The 9,570-nt window shown below is 40.9% G+C and overlaps 1 long non-coding RNA gene across 1 annotated transcript; it reads right to left on the reverse strand.

Annotated features, from left to right (window-relative positions):
- Positions 1 to 1,227: 1,227 nt before the first annotated feature.
- LOC308057167 lies at positions 1,228 to 8,046 on the reverse strand. The gene is made up of 2 exons (XR_013925165.1): positions 4,723 to 8,046; positions 1,228 to 1,714 (listed from the first exon to the last, which is right to left on the reverse strand). It is a non-coding gene; the product is annotated as an uncharacterized lncRNA (long non-coding RNA).
- Positions 8,047 to 9,570: the final 1,524 nt, after the last annotated feature.

Below are 9,570 nucleotides of genomic sequence, written 5' to 3' on the forward strand. Positions count from 1 at the left end.
TAAGGGTAAAAGAAATAATTAAGCAAGAAAAGCAGAGGGCCAGCAAGGGCATAAATTACCTCAGACTGATAAGAACACTGCAAATGTGCAAGACCATCAAATAATGAGCAAAAGGTGAAAAGTACACCATGAGGAAGACCTACAGCCTTCCTCCCATAGACCACTGCCCACATTCTAAAGACCCCGGCCCACAATTTTTGGAAGAATCTGCGCAAGCGTAAAAGACTGATAAGCTAATTAGCATACGAAGCGAGGGTAGGCGGGTTCAGGTAATGAATATGTATAGGCATTAATGGAATATTCATTGTTTCATTATATAAATATAAGATAGTCTGCCCCTCTGAGTGGGTACGATTGGTGGAAGGATCCCCCGTACGCCCGGCGCCGACAATAAAGAATACTTAATCACTAAGAAATTCTGAAGACGTTCTTTGAAAACACCCAGAGGATAGGAAGCTGGAAACAACTAGTCAGATATTTCTCTAAACAACTGGACACAGTGAGTAAAGGGTGGCCAAACTGCCTTCGAGCAGTGACAGCAACAGTGATGCTCATACAAGAAGCTCAGAAATTGACTTTGGGAAGAACAATAACAGTCTATGTCCCACACATGGTGACAGCTGTCCTAGAACAGAAGGGAGGACATTGGCTGTCCCCCAGCCGAATGATGAAATACCAGGTGGTATTGACTGAACAGGATGATGTGATTCTAAAGACAACTAACCTGGTAAATTCTTCAGTGTTTTTAAGTTCCATACAGGAAGAAGGACGACTGGAACATGATTGCTTGGCTACTATCGAGTATGTTTATTCCAGTCGTGAAGATCTGAAGGATGTGCCGTTGGAGCGACCAGACTGGGAACTGTATACTGATGGAAGCAGCTTTATGGAACAAGGAGTCCGATACGCCGGATATGCGGTAACAACAAAGACTACAGTTATAGAAGCAGGAGCATTGGCGAGTACCACATCAGCCCAAAAGGCAGAACTCATCGCTTTAATTCGAGCCTTAGAGATAAGCAAAGACAAGAGAGTAAATATCTGGACTGATTCAAAATATGCCTTTGGGGTAGTGCATGTCCATGGAGCTTTGTGGAAAGAGAGGGGGTTATTGTCCTCTCAAGGATCAAACATTAAGCATCAAACAGAAATTTTACGATTATTGCAAGCAGTTCAAAAGCCAGATCAAGTAGCAATCATGCACTGTAAGGCACACCAGATTGGGAATACAAAAATAATAGCTGGGAATAATTTAGCTGATAGAACAGAAAAAAAAAAAAAAAAGAAAGAAAAAAGGTAGCAAAGAAACAAGCATTGCAAATGGCAATAATTCCTTCTAAAACAGTAACCCTTCCTAGGGAAAAACCGAGATATTCAGAGGAAGATGACAAATTGGGTCAGTTATTAAATGCTAAGAAAAACTTAGCTGGATGGTGGATAACTCCTAATGGACAAGTAGTAATTCCACCTCTTTTGATGAGAGAGATAATTCAAATGAGACACCAAGAATGTCATTGAGGGGCAGAAGCCTTAGTAACATTTTTACGAAAGCAAGTAATATCAGTTAAGATGTTAGGAATAGTTAAAATGGTAACTGCAAAGTGTGAAGTATGTTTGAAAAATAATCCAGTGATTAAGAAAAAGGTTCAAACGGGTAGACTGAAATCTGGTACAGAACCTGGAGATTATGGGCAAGTAGATTTTTCAGAGTTACCTGTGGATAACTGGCTAGCTGAAAAAGTTCATAGACATAGTCCAGCTGGCTGGACAAAAATGCACATCGCTCTCAGCTTCTCTGAAGTAAAGCAAAATACACTGTCTTTGGCTGTTTTTGTTACACAATAACAGGAAGATTTCGGTGGGAAAAGAATGTTGCAGGTGGGAACAGAAAACTACAGAAGAGAAACTAGGGGCGGGCTTGGTATTTAGGCAACTAACCAATAATGAGCTTAACTTTTGTAATATGTATGAGCTAATTATAACAAGGTATAAAAGGTGACTGTAAGGCACAATAAACGCAGTCTGCTGATCACTCATATTGAGTGACTGTGTCTTCCCTCCGTCGCAACAAATGGCGCCCGAACAGGGACCCTAGAGAGGGCTGAACCTGCGAGCCACGGTTCGACGGAGATTCGGGTACCGGTCCTGAAAGCAGCGCAGGAGGCGGCAGGGCACAGTCCCCGCGCCCGGGAGCACCTACAGAGGGTCTCGCAGGACACGCGTCGCCAAAGTCTCGCAAAGGCTGCAACAGCGCTGACGAAGGTGTGGAGAGACAAGCGACGTACGATTCGCTCATATGCTTTTTAGGAAAGCGGAGCGTGCAGGACATAGATTGTAAAAAGGAATTACCCGGGTTATTAGCGTATGGGATAGCATCCGGGACCCCCGCGGCAGCGGCGAGAGGCGGCGCAGCCCGGCAGGCCCCTTCCCGGCCGCGGTTTCTCTCCAAGGCGGCACCCCCACCCCCCCATCCCCCCTCCGATCAGTGCCATGGCGATGCAAGCGGCCAAGCGAGCTAACATCTGGCTGCCCCCAGAGGTCAATCGGATCCTCTATATTCGGAACCTGCCGTATAAAATCACAGCGGAGGAAATGTATGATATATTTGGGAAATACGGACCTATTCGACAAATCAGAGTTGGAAACACTCCTGAAACAAGAGGAACAGCTTAAGCTTCTCAAGGGAAAATATGGACTTGATTACAAGCCCACAAAAAAAAAAAAAAAAAAAAAAAAAAGTGCTTCAGATGTCACCTACAAGAAATGGGTTTCTGCTTTGAACTAGCAAACATCTCTGTGTTTAAAAAGAAGCCTTTTTGCCTTGATGGAGATAATTTATTCTGTATTTATGCTGTATTCTGAATGTGGAAATTGGTTGGGACTAGGAGGCTGGCTTAAAGGCATTTTGCAAACGGGATTATTATTTTTGATCATTATTGTAATAATAGGTTTTTGATCATAACCAGCCAAAATTATTTGTAAGCATTAGGCATATCTGAAGAGAATGCCTTTATTTGAATCAGCAGTTAAGGTGTAGTTTAGTCTGATGCTGTGGTTTTATCTGCTCCTGGTGAATTTTTGAAGTGATGAAATCAGAGATACAAGGTATACTAAGAGTTATGAGGTAATAAGGTAATAATCTAAGTAAGGGTGCTGTCTTTTATATCTACAAGTGCAATATGCATTTATGTAGCAGAGAGAAACTTTAACAATAATGTTGCTTGAGCCAGATGTGCATGTGACAACTTGGGAAAAGGGATATCACAACTGGAGTGCAACGGTGTTTCTATGTCTGGCAGAGTGAAATCTTTCAAGACCTGAGTTTAGACAGTCTAAAATAAATTGTTAGTATTCAGAAAACCCATCTTAAGCCTCTTTTGCTTCCATAGTGTTATGGAAGTCAACTGCTATTGTAGAGAATTAATGATTTTTTAATACATATTAACAAATACTACTATTTTAACTTGAGGCAGTTGAGTGAGAAATACTCACGTGTAGCATTTGAGGGAATGTCAGCATAAATCACACTTACAGTAAGACTGCATTTTTAATTACTGTACTCGTTAAGATTTGATGATGCCATAAGGCTAAGGCCTTTTATCACGGATTGGTTCTGAACTAAAAGGTGTGTGCACACGTAGATATGCACATTTGTGTTATTTTCCTTAATTGGCTACAAAATAATATAATTAGGTTGGGGACTAGATCTTGGGAATTTGTCTATTACACTTCTGTTTGTTAAGGAACGTGCATAACATACAGCACCCATGTAGGCTTGGCTTGTGGCATAGTTGTCAAATTTAGCATAGACATTCAGACAGATAAGCAAGGTACTCTTCTTGTGTGTATCACCTACAAGCCATTATGGCTTAGTGTGTAAATCTGTATGTAACTGTTGAAAAATCCACTTATGAATGTATATAGCTTAGAACTAATTTTTTCCGTTTGTTAATTCTTTGATATCAATGAGGTATTCTTCAGAAAATGTATGGACTGGTTGGTTGCATAAGGGCAGTTGTTATTTGGACAGAAAATTGTTAATGGTCAGGGATTTTCCACTAAAATATTTGCAAATATTCCTAGTCAAACATCAGTTTGGTTTCTTTTTGGGTTTTGAGCTTGCATTAGTCCATGTTCAGAACTTTAAAATTACCTTTGAATTTTTTAAACTTTTTATATCACTGGAACAGAAAGAGCATCTAAATTAAAGCTTCAAGCTAACTTTATTTTTTCAAGTATTTCTGGAATTATCCTTCTGAACTGAGATTTTATAAGTTGGCTGTGTATTTTCCTGTGTTAAAACGCTGTTATTGAAAATGGTCAACCAGGCCTATGTCGCCCAAAATAAAAACGGGGGAATTGTGGATAACTGGCTAGCTGAAAAAGGTCTCATAGACATAGTCCAGCTGGCTGGACAAAAATGCACATCGCTCTCAGCTTCTCTGAAGTAAAGCAAAATACACTGTCTTTGGCTGTTCTTGTTACACAATAACAGGAAGATTTCGGTGGGAAAAGAATGTTGCAGGTGGGAACAGAAAACTACAGAAGAGAAACTAGGGGCGGGCTTGGTATCTAGGCAACTAACCAATAATGAGCTTAACTTTTGTAATATGTATGAGCTAATTATAACAAGGTATAAAAGATGACTGTAAGGCACAATAAACGAAGTCTGCTGATCACTCATATTGAGTGACTGTGTCTTCCCTCCGTCGCGACAGTTACCTAGACAAAATGGGTACCGGTACATCCTGGTAAGGGTTGATACTTTTACAGGATGGCCAGAAGCCCTTCCCTGTCGCACCACACAAGCAAAAAGAGGTTGTGAAGTGGTTATTACAAGAAATAATTCCGAGATTTGGAGTTCCTATTGGAATTTCCTCTGACAGAGGTCCACACTTTGTGGCTGAAGTAATCCAAAGTGTTAGCAAAGTATTGGGTATTAATTGGGATTTGCATGCGTCTTGGAGACCACAATTTAGTGGAAAAGTGGAGAGGATGAATCAAACTTTGAAACGACAAATAAGTAAAATTTGTCAAGAAACCAGTCTAAAGTGGCCTCAGGCACTTTCATTGGCATTATTATGAATCAGGGTACAGCCAAAGAGTGGAACCTCAGTCAGCCCTTATGAATTATTATATGGAAAACCATATGAGTCTCTAGAACCAAATCGAAACATTCATGTAAAAGGAAAACAAGATGTGTATAACTATTTGCTTTTTCTAAGGAAAACTTTGGCTGTGATTTGGAGTGTAGTAATTTGGAATAGACCTTTACCCGTGGAAAATTCAGTGCATGATTTCCAACCAGGAGACAATGTCTATGTGAAGACTTGGACCTCCGAACCTTTGCAGGAGCGCTGGAGAGGACCTTTCCAGATACTGTTAACCACTTTTACAGCTATCAAACTTGCAGAATCGGATGCTTGGATACATTATACTCGAGCGAAGAAAGCACCGTGAAGAAAGCATCTGCTCCGTGGAAGATTGCTAATCGTGACCCAGAGACTTAAAAATTGACTTTGAAACATGTCTAATTTTTTATATCAGGTTATGATTGGGTTTTGGATTTTCTTTTGGTTGGCAGTGTTGGTGGGATCATGGGCTGGCTTGGTGGACAGGAACAAAAGACAAGTAGAAACAGAACAAGTGACTGGAATTCCCAAACAAATGGCTGAGGAAAATTTGTTGGTAGGATTGACTAAAGAATTTGCCAATTTACAAAATGTCATGCAGATCACTGCTTGTTTGCCAATACCGAGGGCAGTAGGTGAATCTATTCCATGGGGAATTTTAACTATGAATCTGACTAATCTGGAACATAAAAATGAAACCACCTATTGTGAACAAAGGCCAGTAACTCAATGGTATGAACAAGTAAAGGTTATTAGAAAACAGTGGAAGTCAACAGGTAAAGAAACAGATTGTAAAAAACAAAACAAAAGAAAACAAACAAAAAAAACCCCAAACCAAACTATTGAATTATGATTTTATAACAGGATCCCGACCTAGTGCCATAGCTTGAGTTCTTCTTCCTGGGGGTCCAAATCTCCAGTTAGGATGGTGTTCTTATGATGAACAACTTAAAACCAATGTGAGCAGAAGTATCATGAAATGGAAGTGTAACAAAACTGGCCAAGGTACCCAATTAGTAGAACAATGGGACTCTATATGGTCTATGTCCATATTTTCTCATTTTCAGTATATGGCAAGAACTTCTTGGTGTTTTACCTGGGATGGAAAAGTTTTTTCAGTATTACCCTGGGTCAATGATAGGTCAACTTCATCGGGAGAGAAGGAAAATAAAGGAGTGCCATGGTGGAAATGTGAAAAAGTGTATGATTGTAGTAATGCAGACTTAGTAATCCAAAGAATTCCTCCGTAGGCCACTGTTTTAAAATATGGTTGTTTTTGTCGAGGTCTTAAGAACACTCTCAATTTAACCAGCACTTTTACAGTTAGGAAAGGAACTTTGTTTAGTTGGAGTAAAACTACTATTTGAAGTCCAGGACATTTAGTTTGGGCATTAAGTGATGGAACCTGGACCACACATTTACCATTAGATGGTAAGGTGAAACAAATCACTTTAGGCATGCCAACATTGTGTCCAGTTTGAAAGAAATCACCATTTAAAGGATCCTTAGAGAATTTAGAATTGAAACGAATAAAGAGATCTGAGATAAATGATGATATTTGGAATGAACCATTTACAGGAGTGAAAACTGGTTGGGCACTGGAATCACTTTTAAATCCTATAGCTTCATATAGAAACAGAGCATGGCTCTATCAGTTAACTGGTCAAGTGGAAAAATTAGCAAACGTTAACAAAAAGGGGTTTAAGGAATTGAATATATAATTACAGGCGACCTCCAGAATGACTTTACAAATAGAATGACACTAGACATGCTCCTACTTAAAGAACATGGAGTGTGTGGATATCTCAAGGATAAACTGGACCACTGTTGTATCCACATTCCAAATGTTACTCAGGATGTGGAACATGATCTAGACCTATTGGGAAAAATTGAAAAAGAAACTGAAGCAATTCAAAAGGATATGTCAGAAGATTGGCTTGGGAAAATTTTTAACAAACTGGGATGGAATTTGAGCTCTTGGATACAATCTATAATTAAAACTTTGTTTCTGTTACTAGTTGTCTTTTTGATGAGCATGCTAGTATATGCATGTTTGAAGAAAGAGTTTACCAATAGAATTGCAGTGAATTGTATGATTATGAGAGAAGTACCAACTATTTTATCAAGACATGATCCATCACCAAAATATGTTGAAACAAAAGATATATGAATAATGTGAAAGTATTGAAATAATGATTTTCAACACTTTCAAAGGGGGGAAATGTTATCGATTTGTTAATAAGTTAAGATTGATTGACTTTATTTGATTAATTGATTTTATAAAATCATTTTATAAAATTGAAAAATAGAAGGATAAGAAATATTTTTAATGAAACTTATAGTTGCACAGTAAAAGCTGCTATTAAATCTTCTGTACGTCCTGTACCAAGGCTAGAAGAAGGGCCTGGAACCATTGTTAAAACATAGGTAATAACTTTAGGGTTGAAAGGTTCCTTTGTATTTAACCAGTCTTCTGTACGCAGAGGTGTATTGAAACGTCAGAATATGAGATGAATGGGAACTGGGGAGAGTCGACTGGAACAGCTTGTAGGTGCCTGCCAAGAAACCGTGAACTTTAGTAAAAGGTAATTCCGGCAGGGGGAGATCGCGACCACCAACTCATATACCACCGACCCAAATCGTACCCCAGACCCATTTCTAGACCTTTCTAAGCTTTACTGCGCAGAATCGGATATAGGAGGAGAGTATGTAAATGATTTATGGGAAACGTTATGATTATGCATGAATAATTAATTAATATGTATGAATAAGTTCTATATATGGAATCTGATTTTGGGACCTGGTGTGCGTTGATCGTGAGAGGACTCACTCACACACCCGGCCGTCAATAAAGAAGTGTCTGCTTATCTACATCACATTGGTGTCGATAAGTTCTTCATTCCGAGATTTCGGTAACAGTGGCAGGCCAGCCAGAGAGCAGCTATGCAGAGAAGACCTTTGGGTGATGACAGAGGACAAGCAGGTGAGGTTGAACAATGATTGATGCACCTTCATGGCAAAGGCAATAGCTGCGGGGGCTGCATTAGGAAAAGCATCACTGGTCAATGGAGGCAGGTGACCCTTCCTTCCTCTCGCAGAGCTGTGTCCAGGGCTGGGATTCCCAGGGCAAGAAAGTTGTTGATCTGCTAAAGCAAGTTCTTCAGAGAGCCACAAAGTGGGTGGGAGGCACTGGAGCATCTTTCCCAGGAAGAAAGGGTGAGAGTTCTACACCTGTTCGCTCTGTAGAAGTGAAAGCTCTGAGAGTCTTATTAATGTATGCAGCATTCCATCTGAACCAAGGTAACACTTTTTGACTCTGAGGATGATCAGCCACCGGAAGAGTTGCCAAGAGAGGTTGTGCAGTGTCCGTGCCTGAAGATTTTCCAACCCTACCAAGCTAAGGCCTTGTAGAACCTGCTTGAGCTGGCTGTGCCTCAGCTGGGGAGTTTCACTGGATGATCTCCAGAGGTCTCTTCCAATGTCAACACTTCTCTGCCATTCTGTGAGTATCAAGAACACAAGTAAAACAGAATGAAATGAACACTGCAAAGATAGTGGGGTTCACGGAGAGGACCCACACTGCAGCAGGGCAGAATTGTGAGCAGAAAGGAGCAGCAGAGGCGTTCTGTGCTATCAGCCCACTCTTCAACATCCCTCCGGCGCCTCTCAGGGTGTGGGTGATTAGGTGGTTGGGAGCAATGGAGTAATTTGGCCCTGGAAGGACCTGTGAAGGGAATGGTCATATAATACTTTGGACATTGTTTCTCATAATCAAAATCTGTTTGAATTGGCAATAAATGAAATTGACCTTTGGCAAGACAACATCTAATTGGTCATTACAGGGATAGGTAAGTAATCTCTCTGTCTTTATCTTGACCCATGAGCATTGCTGGTTTATTTCCTCCCTTGTCCTGTTGAGTCAGGGAAGTGAATGAGCAGCTGGGGCACTGGTAGGTTTTGGGCCAAGGTTAACCCACCACAGGACCACATCAGGACTGCTGTGCCCGGAATGTGGCTCCCCAACACCAGAAAGACCCCGACAGATTGGAGCAGGTCCTGAAGAGGCCAGAAGGATGGGTGGGACCTGGAGCACATTATGGACAAGGAGAGGCTGAGAGAGTTGGGGGTTTATTTGAGGAATCATTTAGAGTGAAAGGCCGGCGCGCTGGGCCCAGGGCTGCTGCTGGATGGCAATCCTTGGCCTGTTTCAATATTTGTCAAAACAAGGCCATGAGCACATGATCTGGCTGGAAGTCTCTGACCACGGCCTTGGCTGAGTGACCAACTGTGGCAAGGGCTATGGGACACTTGTGTGTAAGAAATGTCTGTAGGAAAATGAATCACTTTATATTGAAAATGGCAAAGGAGTTTGGTCTCACTAAGCCACCAAGAAGGATAGACATGACAATGCAGCAAAGGTCCCTTGCTGGGGCTGGGG

The sequence above is a fragment of the Falco punctatus genome, assembly GCF_963210335.1.
Source record: "Falco punctatus genome assembly, contig: scaffold_50, whole genome shotgun sequence".
NCBI classification, from domain to species: Eukaryota; Metazoa; Chordata; class Aves; order Falconiformes; family Falconidae; genus Falco; species Falco punctatus.